General features: G+C 37.2%; 1 pseudogene; it reads right to left on the bottom strand.

Moving 5' to 3' along the window:
* Positions 1–7636, bottom strand: part of LOC107597855 (enoyl-CoA hydratase domain-containing protein 2, mitochondrial-like) — a 9883-nt pseudogene extending 2247 nt beyond the window's left edge.
* Between the last annotated feature and the right edge of the window lie 2879 nt (positions 7637–10515).

The raw sequence follows: 10515 nt of genomic DNA, 5'->3' as shown, positions 1-10515 counted from the left end.
CACACACACACACACACACACACACACACACACACACACACACACACACACACACACACACACACACACACAATCCCAGAAAAAGGTCAGTTGAAGGACCCAGCCTCTGCATGCTGTGACCACAGAGATTCTCCACTCCATGAGTTGTGATACCTGTCGTGATCTACCCCCAGACGGTCAAAGCAGCCACTCACCTGCTGTGCGAATGTCACACACTAGTGCCAATTCCAAACCGCACCCGAGAGCAAAGCCGTCCACTGCTGCGATGGTTGGCATGGGCAGCGCAGCTGACACATAATGAACACACACACACACACACACACACACACACACACGGATCAGACAGGTCAAAGATCACATTAATGGGAGTTTTTATAAATTTTTACATATGATTTTTTTATTTTATTTAAGTTTAAATTTACTTCAATAATTTGTTTTCAATTTCTCAGAAAACTTCATTTTGCATCTCAAGTATTAATACAATTCAAAATAACTGTTTTCCATTTGAATATGTTTTCAAATGTCATTTATTCCTGTGATGGCAAAGCTGAATTTTCAGCATCATTACTCCAGTCTTCAGTGTCACGCGATGTGTCAGAAATCATTGAAAAACACTGATCTTGGTGCTCAAGAAACATTTCTTTTATTATTAACAATGTTGAAAAGTTTTTCTAAGATTGTCAAATGCTGTCAAAAAACCATCCGTGTAAAAATTGAGTAACTATTTACTTGTCATCCTGTAATGTTGTAGAAAGGGTCCAAATGATGTCACTTCCTGGGTGACGCAATTTTTACGGAATGGAACATTTTTTGTAATGGGAGAAAATCCTGCAGTAACTGGATTGCATGCATTTGTGGTACACAGATACATATGTTTTTGGCTATTAAAATAAGTTTATTAAAACGAAACTGAAGAAAATACTTTAAATACCACATACTAAGAAATGTAGAAAATCATGTTAATTTTTCAATTCAACTTTTTTACTTAGTTTGTAATAAATAAATAAAAATAAAAAAATTATATATATATATATATATTTTTTATGTTTAAAATTAGAAGCATTTAAATCCCATTGTGTATGGACACTAATTTCTGTTTTTTGGATAAAATGCTAGTAGAAAATCTATAGAGAAGGTTCTTTCTCAACCGTCTGCTTACAAAACAGTAGCATTTTCCTAAATGTTATTTGCAAACTATGCAAAAATTGAGGGCACGGAGAAAATGTACCTATGGTGAGTTTATTATTATGCATATCCAATCATTCTCACCTCCAGCCATAATCCCATTTGCAGCTGGGAAACAATTACCTTTTCAGTGCAACACTATCAGAATTCAGAGTTCTGTATCATCACTTTCTCTGCAGGATTATAGTCATTTTGCAATATTCGTGAGAAACACCATCCTCGAGTCTCACCGATGTCATTCATTAGTGATCGTAGGCCCTGTACAAACAGCTCTGCCTCAGGGTTACTCATCTGAGCTCTCTCCTTAAGATCTGCCCCTGTTAACACACAAAAAGACTATTTATGACATTTGCAAATATCTGCTTCGGCTCTTCTTTATTATACTGATATTTCCTGTAAAACACAACATGAGCACGAGAAAGTATTTTTAAAAATGGCATCATCTTTGGAGTACATTGGCAATGCTGTCTTTGGTTTTATATGACCGAATCCTTTACAAACCTGCACAAAAGACTCCGGGTATCAAACTCCTGAAGACCACCACACGAACTGCTGCAACGATGACACCAGCTCTCTCATCTACAAAGAGAGAGACAGATATTGATGCATATATAGACAGAGAAAGATAAAAACAGGAAATATTGATTTGAGGCCGAATTCTGGGAGAGATATGCCCGATTTATTTTTGTCTTTGTACACTCTTATTTATTTAAGACCTGACACACTTTTGCCAGACTTTCTTTCGATAAACTGATCAAATACAAACGTAAAAAAAAAAGAGTTCTTATACTACTTTGTGGAAACAGAAAGAAAAAAATAGACAGAAATGGACCAGCTGTTGCTCAGGTGAATTAAGTTAATATTTAAAAACATTCCAGCGATTGGTTGCATGTTGAACAGTTCAACTATATACTGCACAGTCATACCATACATTCTTTAAAACATTTATTATTTATTTACATGACTCTGTTATCTCTAAAGAGCACAAAAAGAATGATTCCTTGTGACACGTGGTGGAAATTTTACACACCAGTAGAGGGCTGCACGATAATGACAAAAATAATTGTAATTGCGATTATTAATAACGATTATCACATTTTACATTGAATGATGCTTATACTATTGCTTGAAGCAACTGCATGCCATATATTTATATGAAAATAAACAAGCTGAAAACTCTCGAAATGAAAAACTTTTATTGCTTTTCTATATTAAGCCTCAAATGTCAACTATACATGGGATTGGTTTCTTCAAGTAAAAAAAAAAAAAGTAAAAATATGCATGATTATAATGTTATACTAAAACTATAATTAAAACAATGGAAAATCCCTTAAGATAACCTGAAGAAAGAAAAAAAAAAGGAACATTTTAAGCAAGCAGAATAACATTAATTTCCGCATTAAGCCTCAAATGTCAACTATACATGGGATTGGTTTCTTCAAGTAAAAAAAAAAAAAGTAAAAATATGCATGATTATAATGTTATACTAAAACTATAATTAAAACAATGGAAAATCCCTTAAGATAACCTGAAGAAAGAAAAAAAAAAAGGAACATTTTAAGCAAGCAGAATAACATTAATTTCCGCTTTGAATGATTATGTAATTGTGGCATCCGAAATTGTAATCGCGATTAGAAATTAAATGAATTGTGCAGGATTATTGCAAATTGAGAGGCTTTATAATCAGTTATCGCTGGGTTAAAGTGAAACAAAAAGGTATATTTATGCATTTCACAGAAAAGAGGGCAGATAGGAAGTTCATGGACTAGATCTTCTGCTTCCTGCATGTTTGGGCTTGATGCTGTAGGACAGGGGGTTTTCTGCACTCACCTGACCCACAAACGCACGTCCCAGAGAGTTCCTCGCCCTTTCACGACACATCAGCACTTCCATTATACCTAAACAGACAAGAGAAAAGAGAAACTGAAGCTGAGAGGAATGGCCTCCTCCTGGGCTTGGTCCAGCGGGATTTCTATTGGTGATATTTGTGCGGTAGCCAGCTGGTCATCTCCATCTACCTTCACCAGGTTATATGACTTGGACGTCCCTGCCCTGCAAGCACGGATTTTGTCCGCTTAAAGGGGAGGTCTAATGCTATTTCATGCATTCTGTGTTATTTACACTGTTAAAGAGTTGGATTCTCATGTTAAACATGGTCAAAGTTTCAAAAAATGATTTGGACGTATGATGGAGTATTTCTGTGCCAAATACACTCCTTCCAGGTTTGTATAAGTTTCTGAAAGTTTTCAAGCATGGCCCTTCATGACGTCATGAAGTGCGGAATTCCTTGAATGTGCACTTCTCCCGGGAAGAGTGTGCGCACACAGCAAACAGAGGGAGAGCAAGAGCACGCCCATCTACAGGTTTCATTCAGGTTACAGAAGTCGTCGGCAGTGCTGTAGATTTGAAGATTGTTTTCGAAGAAGTGTTTTTGGATGTGAGGGAAAGATGACCTTGTTCAGCTTCCCAAAGAACCCAGCGTTAAAGGGATAGTTCACACCAAAATGAAAATTCTGTCATTATTTACTCACCCTCATGTTGCTCCAAACCCGTAAGACCTTCGTTCATCTTCGGAACACGAATTAAGATATTTTTGATTGAAATGTGAGAGCACTCAGACCCTGCATAGACAGCAACGCAACTGTAATGTTCCCAGGTCCAGAAACGTAGTTAGAACATCGTTAAAACAGTCCATGTGACATCAGTGGCTCAACTTCAGTTTTGCAAAGCTACGAGAATACTTTTTGAGTGCAAAGAAAACAAAAATAACAATTTATTCAACAATTCTTCTCCCCCGAGTTACGTCTTCCACCATTTTGGAGAGTACCCAAGAGCGTAATCGACGTAATCAGCGTTGTTTACATTCGGAGGAGAAAGTGCGCGCATGAACGTAATCTGCGTAGTCAGCCTTGTTTATGCTTGGGGGGGAAATCGTGCGTATGAATTGTGATACTGTCTAAACTGGCGGAAGACGTAACTCGGGGGAGAAGAATTGTTGAATAAATTGTTATTTTTGTTTTCTTTGTGCTTAAAAAGTTGAGCCACTGATGTCACATGGACTGTTTTACCGATGTCTTTACTACGTTTCTGTACCTGGGAACATTACAGTTGCGTTGCTGTCTATGCAGGGGCTGAGAGCTTTCACATTTCATCAAAAATATCTTAATTTGTGTTCCGAAGATGAATGAGGGTCTTACGGGTTTGGAACGACATGAGGGTGAGTAATTGATGACAGAATTTTCCTTTTTGGGTGAACTATCCCTTTAAGGGAACAATGGATGCAGTTTGTTTTTCCGTGACAGCAATGGAGTTTCGCAAGTGTGTTTGTTTGTTCCCGTCATTTAAATCTATTTAACTTTGTGGTTGTTTCATCGAAATAGCTCAAATCACCTACAGTGTGTTTATATATGTACATGTAGCATATAATACACAACTCAGATTTAAAAAAATATATATATTGGGAATTTGTTATAAATTTTAGAATCGTTTTAATCTATATAAATTCCTGCTCATGTGACCCAATGGTGTCACACCAGTTGTATCTGTATATCTTCACACAATCCTGACACACATCATACACGACTTGGTCTTTGGAAATATGATTTTGTGTATTTTTGGTGAATTTTTTTAATATTCACATCTAAATAACTTCTTGATCCTGTGACCTCATGTTGCCACACTCAATGTTTTATATTCATAAACATCTTTCACACATTGTACATTCATATTTTTTTCTTTTGAAAATATAGTTGCTGTTGTTTTTAGACAATTATTTGAATGATTGAAAACATTTTTACTTCTTGGTCATGTGACCTGATATTGTTACACTAGGCCAGTTCATATTCACAAAAATTTCTCATACAAAAATATTTACTAAGCAATATTATGTGCCTATCAAACATTTATTTAAGTAGTAATATAGTGATTTTTCTACTGTTAGTCCTTGTGTAATTTGGTGGGTCCAGGCCTCAATGGCATTTTTCTGAGAAATGCATAAATTAGGAAATGTATGTAGAAAATGTTAGAACAATCATTTAGTTAGGGGTTTTCTTTATTTTTAGAAGGGTGCAGTGTATGCAGGAACAACAGTGGGAGAATAAAATCAGGACCTGATTCCAATCAGTCTTGAACCTGGGTCCCCCTGAGCCAACAGGTCTCAACTATCCTAAACTAGTCCACTGTACCATTCATTCCTACAACTATTAACTCAGCTTGTCTGTAAGGGCATTCGCAAATGTGTCTATTAATAATTCAAAATGTAAGTTAGAATGTTCAGTGATGTCATAGTTTTGTTTGTGTGAGGAAACATAAGTTTAAGGACCCTACATTCATGCTCGCATCAGGTGAAATTCTGCTCAGTATGTATAATTTCATGAGATTTTCAAAATACTAAAAGCCATGGACAACTTTCAAAGGGAAAGCTCCACTACACATTAATGGATGAGTACAAAATCAATTTTTTGCTTAGTTAACCTTTCTGCTAAACATTTGATTTTTTTTTTTTATATTCATATCCAAGCTGACGGTTTGGCATTTTTTGCAGATATATTACAGGCAAAATTACATCATTAGATCACATGACCGTGCGAATATAATTTATTTGATTTTTCATGTACTGAGAACATTGTTGAACAACACAAAATCTTTTTTCCCTAAAATAAAGCATGCACGGGAGATGTTTATATACAAATTATTGAAAAAAAAAAACTATTTTTAAAATAACCAAAGACATATTTCCACAAACAACTGCATGAGAGGTGTTTGAGAAATGTTTATGAATATAATACAGTGGGTGTAGCAATATGACGTCACATGACCAGGACGTTTTATAGATTTGTATAGTTCAAAAAATTCATTAAAGCTACACAGAACGGCATTTATACAATCAAAGTCGTGTATGATGTGTTACTGAATATAATACAGGTGCCATAACAACACCTGTTTCTACCAGTTAAAGGGGTCATATGATGCTATTTTAAAGATCATTATTTTGTGTATTTGGTGTAACAGAATATGCTGACATGCTTTAATGCTCAAAAAACACATTATTTTTCAAATAACGTACATTATTGTAGGTCCTCTATGCCCCGCCTCTCTCAAACATGTCGTTTTCAACAAAGCCCCTCCTTTGACAAGCGCAGTCTGCTCTGATTGGCCAACTGACCCAGTGCATTGTGATTGGCCGAACACCACAAGCACTCGTCGGAAATGTAACGCCCCTTACCATAATCGCGAGCTTCAAGCTTTCAATGTAAATATCAAGACAGTTAATAATGTCGTTAGTTTTACCATCAGTTCAAACCCGAAAGGGCAACAGAGTCGCGTGACAGACACAGTGATGATGCAGTACACAAGCCGCGGTTAAGACAGCTGACGTGCTATGATTTCTGACAGACAGTTCACTCTCCTGTGATGTGACCCTGTTCCCCTCACACACACACACACACACACACACACACACACAAACTAAACTCCGCATTTGAACAGTCAATAGCAAATACTTAAACTAGTAACAAAACATACTTACAGTCGCTGATTCAGAAGCGCCAGATTGTCATAGCAAAGTCGGAATTGACCCTTTTTTTTTATTTTTTAGAAATAGCCTTTGTGCACAGCCAGCCTTGTACTCTTCTAAGTTAAAAAAAACTGTCGTCCATAAAATGCGTTGCACAAATTCGAACATCTGAGTTGTGCTGTTCTTTTATAAATAAATCTTAACCAATGATTCCTAGTTGCATCTACTTCCGGAAGGCCAAATAAAGTGCTTTTGCTTTCGCACTGAAACACACAGCGTCTCCCTGACATGGCTGCATCAACACTACCCCTGTTCCTGAAACCACGCCTTCTTTCTTTGCATGCACATTTGGGCGGCATTATGCTAATATTTCCACATAGTGACGTAGACATGTGGGGGCGTGTTAGAACGAGCCGTTTTAGGTAGGCGTGGTTAACTCTTAACTTTTATAAAGAAGATCTCTTTGGATTTGAGACTTTAGTCTTTGCAACTTTACAGATCTTCTTTATGCACCAAGAGCTTGTAACGCTCCAAAGAGAAAGGAAAACTTGAAATCGCATCATATGACCCCTTTTAAAAGAAAATGTTGGAGTACTTTGTAAATGGTGGAGTACTATTAATTATGTATTAATGTTTTTCCACTAAATAAACTAAATATTTATTGGCATGATGCTTTGCATGTTTTAACCAACTCTACCACACCCCTGTTATTAGGTGTAGTCAGGTGTTCTATACGCGTCAGCAGGCAGGTACACTATATGATTTAGTCGATGCACTTACCGTTGTCTTCACCATCGAGCCGATTCAGCCCTACTTCAACCCGATCAGCAACTGGCCCATCAGAACACCACGAGCGCACTACACTCATGATCAATATAAGACCTTTTCGCAGGTTGTTTTGTAAAACTCCCCTCGTTGGCTTAAGACCAACACTGAAACCGTATAACTCGGAATTCAATCGGAGGTTTTGCCGTTAATAATAAACCCTGTGAGAGATTTGCAAAACGCCATCGCCACACAAGTTTTCTCTTGTTATTCTACACCTCACACTTCCTCGAATAAACTTACAAATTTCAACTGGACGCTTACAGACAGACAGTCTAATGTGTTTTATATGTGTACATTCACATTTAACGTTCGCCTGTATCATACCAAACACTTCAAAGTCTCCTAGTAACTCAACGCGTAGGCGAAACCGCTCCACTACAATAACGCTACGCGGAATTGTTGGAGTCCACCAATCAAATACTCAGTTTACGCGCACGACGCGACGCGACCCTTTAAGCGTCAAATGAGACGTTAGACACTGCGTAAAGGTGACCATCAGCAGAGGGCAATAATGTGATATGATGGTTAGTTTCATAACTACAGCAGAGCTCTCCTGACAAAATGAAGTACAATCATTATGGAAATGCTCAGAGAAAGTGCAAAACAATGCAGCTTTGTTGTTGTGGTTTTTCTTTATTTGCATAATTGCTACCGATAAAAACACGTTAAACCAGCCTAAACTGGTTTGCTTCGTTTGGATATTAATTATAAACAAATATAGTATGAGGTGCTTGTACTTAATGACAGTAAATGCAAATAATACAAATGTCATTCACACTATGTTGGAATTACTGTAATTATTTACTGTAAGGACATAATACAGTTTAAAATAGCCAGCACAGTCTTGGATAGCTAATGCCTAATGTCCTGCTAAGATAAACAAACAAAGGTTTATTAATAATGCATTTTTATAATGACTGGTACTTGTTTTCATTTGGCGTCATTTTTGCTGGCACATAAGCACTCGCATAAAAAGCATAATATTTAACCCAAAGTATACTTCAGCTTTTATGTGTACACTAGGTTATAGCACAGTATACTGCCAGATTTTTCTAAACGTAGCTGCGTCTCATTTCAAAGGCTGCAGCCTCGCATTTGTTGGCCACATAAGGCTGCCTCGTTTAGGAAAAGTAACCATTATATTGCAAAGTAAGGAAGAAATTATAGTACATTAAATTAGGCAATTTTATAATGGTTACTTTTATGAAATTAGACAGCCGGTTGTATTCTGTTTTGCTCAGTTCGCACATGTATCGCTCCTGTATTTCTGCACTACAAAGTATACATTGAAAAGCTTCGCATTCGGCTGTATGCATAAGGTAAGCACTGAAGTATTCTTTGGGCATTAGGTCTGAGGATGTGAACAGCTCTGAGTAGAACATCCAGGACAGATTGTTATCTAGTAATTATGGTAATTAGAACATGGTGTGAGTGCTCCAAAAATACAACTTGTTTCGATTTTTGCGATACATTTTTAGCACAGTACGTATAACTTTGGGCACTGTGTTTGATGGCAACTTGCTGTCCAATGGAAAATCTGGACCTGAAGCAAAACCAGTCAAGAACCACTGTTTTATTGTCTCAGTGAGCAGGAGCTCTTGAATCCCGAGCAAATATCTCTCGTATGGTGAGTTCTCGCTCACACAGCGGTTGTCCTCGGTGTCTGATGTATCTGGCTTTTCGGGCTTCGGCCAATGCCTGGGCAAAGTTTGGTAATGAGGACAGTGCTGAGGTAAACGGTAAATCTTACACCCCTCCTCATCTCTTCAACCTACCGCACTAGACAGCAGTTTCAAATGCTCAGAGAGAGACTGTAAATTTGTTTGAGGTTGACAAAGGGTGGTATGTTGTAAAAGAAAATGAGTTGAGAAGAAGTGTGTAAGAAGGTGAAATGAGACACCGCTATTGCTTAGGTGATATGATGTTTGTCATCTAATTTGTTCAGTGTATCTCAACAGCTAATGTTAGTTAAAGCATTAACTAACATTAACTAATAAATGAGCGGTACATTTGTTAAAGTATTTATTAATCTTAACGTTAAAATACAACTGTTTACTGTTAGTGTCACGTTTATGTTCTGTTATGGTTTAGATTATGGTTTATTTCTGTTCTACCGACAGTGCTGAGGTAAACGGTAAATCTTACACCCCTCCTCATCTCTTCAACCTACTGCACTAGACAGCAGTTTCAAATGCTCAGAGAGAGACTGTAAATTTGTTTGAGGTTGACAAAGGGTGGTATGTTGTAAAAGAAAATGAGTTGAGAAGAAGTGTGTAAGAAGGTGAAATGAGACACCGCTATTGCTTAGGTGATATGATGTTTGTCATCTAATTTGTTCAGTGTATGTCAACAGCTAATGTTAGTTAAAGCATGAACTAACATTAACTAATAAATGAGCGGTACATTTGTTAAAGTATTTATTAATCTTAACGTTAAAATACAACTGTTTACTGTTAGTGTCACGTTTATGTTCTGTTATGGTTTAGATTATGGTTTATTTCTGTTCTACTTTCTTTGACCTAGTTTCCCATCGTCCCCTTGATTAGTTCATTAGTTTCCACCTGTTTTCATTAAGTGTGTGTGTGTGTGTGTGTATATATATATATATATATATATATTACATGTTACAATGGGCAGCTAAAAACTTCCTGTATCACAGAATGAAGGAGGAGATGGGAGATAAGAGGAAAGAAGAATAAGAAGAGGAAACAAACATAAAAGACAGAGTGTCTCTGTCAGAGAGTGATCCAGAAAAGAAAGAAAGAGAGAAGGAAAACAGGAAATATGGGGAAGTAAAGTGAAGTAGGCTCTAGTTGGTTGCCTACAGGCTGTCTGCCTAACAAGCATAAAGACGAAGAACCACCAACCTCCCTTCAGGTCCACAGAGAGACAGAACAGACAGACAGAAGGAGGCTGCAGTGGATGTTACAGGAAGTGCAGACAGTGCACTGTGGGAGAGGGAGATGGTCAAAACACTGTCTATTTCT

The sequence above is a fragment of the Sinocyclocheilus grahami genome, unplaced genomic scaffold (assembly GCF_001515645.1).
Source record: "Sinocyclocheilus grahami isolate Dianchi unplaced genomic scaffold, SAMN03320097.WGS_v1.1 scaffold239.1, whole genome shotgun sequence".
Classification (NCBI taxonomy): domain Eukaryota; kingdom Metazoa; phylum Chordata; class Actinopteri; order Cypriniformes; family Cyprinidae; genus Sinocyclocheilus; species Sinocyclocheilus grahami.
The sequence above is the reverse complement of the archived record's forward strand: the minus strand, read 5'-3'. Positions and strand labels throughout refer to the sequence as shown.